The sequence below is a fragment of the Antechinus flavipes genome, chromosome 2 (assembly GCF_016432865.1).
Source record: "Antechinus flavipes isolate AdamAnt ecotype Samford, QLD, Australia chromosome 2, AdamAnt_v2, whole genome shotgun sequence".
In the NCBI taxonomy this organism is placed as follows: domain Eukaryota; kingdom Metazoa; phylum Chordata; class Mammalia; order Dasyuromorphia; family Dasyuridae; genus Antechinus; species Antechinus flavipes.
Genome location: NC_067399.1, coordinates 200,563,131 through 200,569,130, shown reverse-complemented (window position 1 = coordinate 200,569,130; position 6,000 = coordinate 200,563,131).

Here is a 6,000-nt window from a genome sequence, read left to right as displayed (position 1 = left end):
TCAGTTTTTCTAACTCAGTGAGAATTTTTTAATAATTTAATTGGGACAACATTGAATAGTTTAGTTAAGTAAAACTGTCATTTTAAAAAATTATGTTAACTTTACCAAAAGTTTTACTTTTTTAGAATCACCCATACTCAACTCAGCCCAAGTCTTTCTTGCAAACTACCTCAAGTATCAGAAGAGTACTGATAATATTTTTACATATAAGTAAATTCCTTTTAGTCTTTAATTTTTACCTTAATATTTCTCCCAGATGTTGTATGTTGAATTTTCTCTTAAGTTCTAATGTTTTTTGTCACAAATCCCTGAAAGTCTTTGAGTTCCTTTAAATATCCTTTCCCCCCATTTAGTATTATACTTCACTTTGCTGAGTAAATTACCTTTGGTTATAATTCCAGCTCCTTTGCTCCATAGAAATATAATATTCAAACTCACAATCCTTCAACATAGTACCTTCATGATATTCAATTGTTGTTATTATTGCTTCCAATATTTTCTCTTTAATCTGTGAGCTTTGAAACTTGTCTATGATATTCCTGTAAACTTTACTCCTGAAATCTTTTCAAGTGAAGATCAATGGAATTTTTTTTTTATTTCTCCTTTATCTTCTTATTTTAGAACTTCAGGACGATTGTCCTTAATAATTCTTTACAACATTTTATCAAGTTTTTTCTTTGTTATCATTATTTTCAGGTAGTCAGACTAATCAGATATTATTTTTCCTCAATCTGTTCTCCAGATTAGTTATTTTTCTGATAAGATGTTTTATATTCTCTTTTTTTTATTCTTTAGTTGTTATTTTTTGTTGTTGTTGTTTATAGGTGTCTTAAAATGTCATTAACTTCCCTTTGCCTGATTTTAACTTTCAAAGAATAGTTTCTTTACTGAGTTTTCATTCTCTATTTCAAGTTAATTGACTTTCTTTTCATAATTTTCTTGGATTGCTCTTATTTTTTTTTCTAATTTTTCCTCCATCTCTTATATTTGATTTTTAAAGTTCTTAAGCTCTTCCAAGAATTCTTTTTGTGCTTGAGACTATTCAATGACTCTCATTGAAAAAGAAGTAACTTTTTAAAAAATTCATTATCTTCTTCTGAATATAAACCCATATCTTCTCTATCCCCATAATATCTATCTATGGTTGGGTTCTTTCTGTTTGTTTTGTTTTTAGCAGCTATTAATGTAATCAAATTCTAATCGGAAGTATGGAATCTCAATCTTGGGCTCTCCCTCTACTTCTAAGCCACAGCCATTGCCCTCAGTCAAGCTGTTCCTTAAATGATCTTTCCCCCTTCTGCCCCTCAGGAGGCTACAAACTGCAGCTGTTCTCTCTGCTTTGGAACTCAAATCCAGGTATTCTGCTCCCCTGCAGGTGCCCACAACCAGAAGGGGCCCTATTGCACTGCTGCTGTACTTACCAGGTGTGTGCTACCTCCTCCTCCCCTGCAGCAAGGGTCCCAAACACTGATCTGCCATTTAGTCTGTTTGGTGCTTCATGGCAGGGGAAGATGCTTTTCCTCTCAGCAGACTCCACACAAAATGGGTGAGATGAAATTTTCTAAGGCTAAAACTGAAACTGCCTCCCTCTCCCAGATGCCCTTAGGATTTGTGGCTTGTTGATTCTTCAGAGTAGGTCTGGAACTATTTATACTTCACTCAGTCTGAATTGCTGCCCCAGGAGGTCAGTCATCTCTAGTTGTTTTAGGAAAATAACTTCTTTATTCTTTTCATAATTTTTATTTAGTTTTCTATATTTCCTCTGAGGCGATGTTCTTTTTTTAATTTTTATTTTTTAATTTGGAGAACCAAAAGTTTTCTGATCTATTTGACCACCTTTCATTTAAAGAATTCTCTCTTCAGGCTGGTAGTTCTGAAAACTTACTCACATTGAGAATGGGTTAAATAGAGAGCAATGCATGATTGGTTAGTTATTGTTTATTCTCAAAGAGGACCAAAAGGGCATCACTCTGTTATTGTCATTAGTGTGTCCAACTGTGGCTGATCAGATCAATAGAAGCTTAGAATGCTTTTACACATAGTCACTGTGAACATTTGGGGTGGATTCTCTAATTTTACACAACTCACATTTCTTCTGGACCAGTTTAATTCTGCTTTGCTCACAGATTATCATCTTGTCTGATGAGGGCACCCATGCTGGGAAGTCCTGTGCCAGTGTCTCCCATGTCATACAATCGGTTCTAAAGTTCTTAGAGTGTCCCTGTATCGTTTCTTCTGACCACCTTGTGAGCTCTTGTGTGTATGAGTTCTCCATGAAATAGTCTTTTTGATAAGTGTACATTTGGCATTTAAACAATTTAAACCCAGTGTGCTCTCTGCAGTAGAATTTGTACTCTCCAATTTAGTTTGAGAAAGGACCTCAGTATCTGGTATCTTACACTACCAGGTGATCTTCAGAATCTTCCCAAGATGATTCAAATGGAAGCGATTCCGTTTCCTGGCATGGCGCAGCTGTACTGTCCAGGTTTCACAGGAGTACAACTATGAGGTCAGTTTATGGGCTCTGAGGACCTCCAGTTTGATAGTCAAATACTTCTCCCCCACTTTCCTTCCAAGCCACTCAAGATAGCTCTTGAGCTTTCCCAGGCACCCCCAGGGGTGAAACAAGACTGTGTGCCTACTCCCATGCTTTTTAGCATGATGTTTTTAGCCAGGATGCCAAATGGCTTCAATGAGGCATCGAAGTTTATTATTACACTGATGGTAAATTTTTCAACTTGAAAAGGCTACAAGCCAAAACTAAAGTGAATGTATTTTTGTTTGTAAGATGATTGTGCTCAATCAGCTCCAAATGCAGCCTCCAAAACTGAGATGAAACAAAGTATGGATCAATTTTCTGCTGCTTGTGCTAATTCTGGCCTAACAATTAACAACGAGAAAATGCAGGTGCTCCATCAACCAGCACCCACACCATCCTTATGTTAGTGGAACCATCAGGTACAGCAAATGGAGATGTTTTGAATGCTATGGATAAGTTAACTTACCTTAATAGTATACTTTCCAGGGAATAATACATATACATAAATATATGTGTATATGTATATATGTATATGTATATATGTGTTGTATGTGTGTATATATAACATGAAGTCTATAGACCCTCTAAAATCTATAAAGAAATAAGGAGGGAAGGAATAAAAAAAGTGGGAGTATAGAAGGGTATATAGATTAATAAGAGTGTTATAAGGCCTGTGGATTAATGGGAATGGGATAAAGAGGGGGTAAAAGGTAGGGTGAGAAGATAAGAGAGGGATCCATGGGTGAGGGAAGGTTATGTAACAGCATGGCAAGTTAAATTGTTGTTACTGTTGTTGTTATTGTTGGTTCATCACGATTTTGCTAGGTGATGCCCTGACATGCAAGTGAATGAATTTAAGTGAGAGAGGGCTATGCAAAGTCACTTGCCTCATTTTCCCTTCCAGAACCATCTGATTCCAGTGGCCAGACATAAATCAAAAAGACTGAATATGGCTCTGGAAGCAATGGAGATTGTCCTTTTTAAGCTAAGATATTTAATGACTTAGACCACACCCATCTATGATTAAGGGTAGATAGCAATTGAAGCTAACAATGACCTTTTTCACCTAGTCAAAAAAAAAAAAATCTGAATAAATAACTTTGGGAGGGAAAGACCCTCAGGGTTCTTGGCCAAACCAGAAACAATTACTATTTACTTTCACTATGAGTCAATTAGAACCCAAACTAGAATTTATTGGGATTAGGCTTTAATGAGAGAGTTATTTGGAGTTTAAGGAATTTTCCTTAAGACAGTAAACCCAAGATACTTAGGGAGGGTTCAGCAAATAAGCAAACAAACCATGACAACAAACAAATAAAAGATATCCCAGTAAATAAAAGATATTCCTTTTTTAGAGAGAAGGAAAGAAGGAAGGAAGGAAGGAAGGGACGGAGGGAGGGAGGAAAGGAGGGAGGGAGAGAGTGAAAGAATGAAAGGAAATGAAGTAAGTGGGGAGAAGATAAGGAAGGCATCAAGGAGTGAGGGAGGTTAAGTAATGGCAAGTTAAGGAATAGAATTATTGTTGTTTGTCCATTTTTGAAGAGGATCATAACATCACCTCCCTCTGTGTGTGTGTGTGTGTTGGGGGGGGGGTTGGGGGAGATGTCTGTACATGTGTATGTGTTTGTATATGTGTGTATATGGATATGTGTGTAAGAAGGTGTGCTAGTGTGTATGTATGTATACATGTATTATGTGTGTATATGTATGTATGTGTATATGTATACATAAATATATCCTTGATTAACTGTTACCTGTTTGGGAGAGGTAGGAGAGAGGAAAGGAGAAAAAAGTTCACAGCAAAGGACAAAAGAAAAACCTATAAGGAAGCAAAGAAAAGATGACTAGTCGGGACTATAACGTCCATTATTATTTATCCTTTCTTGAAATGGAAATTTATTGTTACATAGGAATCCTACCTGATGTTCTATTGGGCTCATGACAATGTTTTGTTTTTCCTTTTTCTTTCTTTTTCTTATTTTTTATTTAAGTTTTAAATAAATGTTTAAAAAATAATCTTTATTTTCAAAGCAATTTGTTGATACTCCTTTTTTGCATTATTATCACTATTTCTAGTACCTAAAATACACCTATAATCAAAATCCAAAATTCAAAGACAATGTCAAATTATTATTTTTTAAAAATTATCTATGATTTTCATTCCACAATTCTCCTCTTTTCATCTATTACAATGAAAAATCAAGGATTGTCTGAGAGAGGTGATGCAAGCATAAAGGCAACAGCAGCTCTAGCCCTAGCTTAACCAAAATGCTTATTTGTGAAACATATGTGATAATGATTCCTGAAACAAACCAGCATATATAAGAAAAAGACAATAACTGTTTGCCATTAGATTTCAGCCAGTGTACCTGAGTCATGTATGCCAAAAGGATTGATTAATTGGTAATAGATATTGTTAGATTCTGCCACTTACTGGCTAATGGTTACTCTAATGATCAGTTTCCTTATCAGCAAAAGGAAAGAGTTTATTAGATAAAGTATTCTTAACTTCTTGTAGTCTGATGAAGCCTGAGAACTCCTTCATGGAAAAATGTTTATAAATAATCCAGGAAATGCTAAATAACAATTAGAAGTTAATGAAAATTAAAATGCAATTTTTCTTATCCAAGTTCATGGATCCTTTGAGATCTACCAAGATATCTTTTTGGGGTTCTTGGAAAAACACCCCTAAACTAGATGCTAAGGTTCCTTACAGTTCTAAACCTTATGACCCAATACATTTTGTTACAGTACTTGACACAAATCAGATACTTAAGGAAGATAGTAAGAATATAAATACTATAAAAATATATATTCATAATAAATATACAATCTAATAAAATAACTAATTCATTCGCACATGTGATATACCTAAGACTGAACTTCCCAAAATTAGGAGCTTATTTCAATGACTGACTCCATAAATGCCTGATAACATTAACATTATAGCCAAAATATATGCTTAGTTAATTGATTCTATGAATTCCCAGTCTATCAGATGGTAGAATAGGAGGAAGCAATGCATCAAGTTCTCCTCAACCTCCCCCAAATTAAACAAACAAAACCAATTCTCCAAAAAGATCTAGAAAATGTATCAAATGATGAAATCTAAAAAACAAAAAACAAAACACCACACAACCCAGACTTTTTCTATAGAAATATGCAAAGCCTAATGCTAACATCAAGTATGAACTCAAGATGGTAAGATAGAAGAATCAATGAGGAGGAGGAGGAGGAGGAAAAGGAAGAGAAGAAAGAGGAGGAAGAATCCAATCACAAAGAAGCTGTTATGTAACTCAAGACACAAACCCAGAAAAGGAGAATGACTTCAAAATGATTTATAGCAAAACCTCAAAGAAAAACAAAATTTTGCATAAATACAATTAGAATTACTGGAAGAAATGAAGTAAAACTTATAATAATGAAATTTAATTTGAAAATATTGGAAAAAATGGAACAGT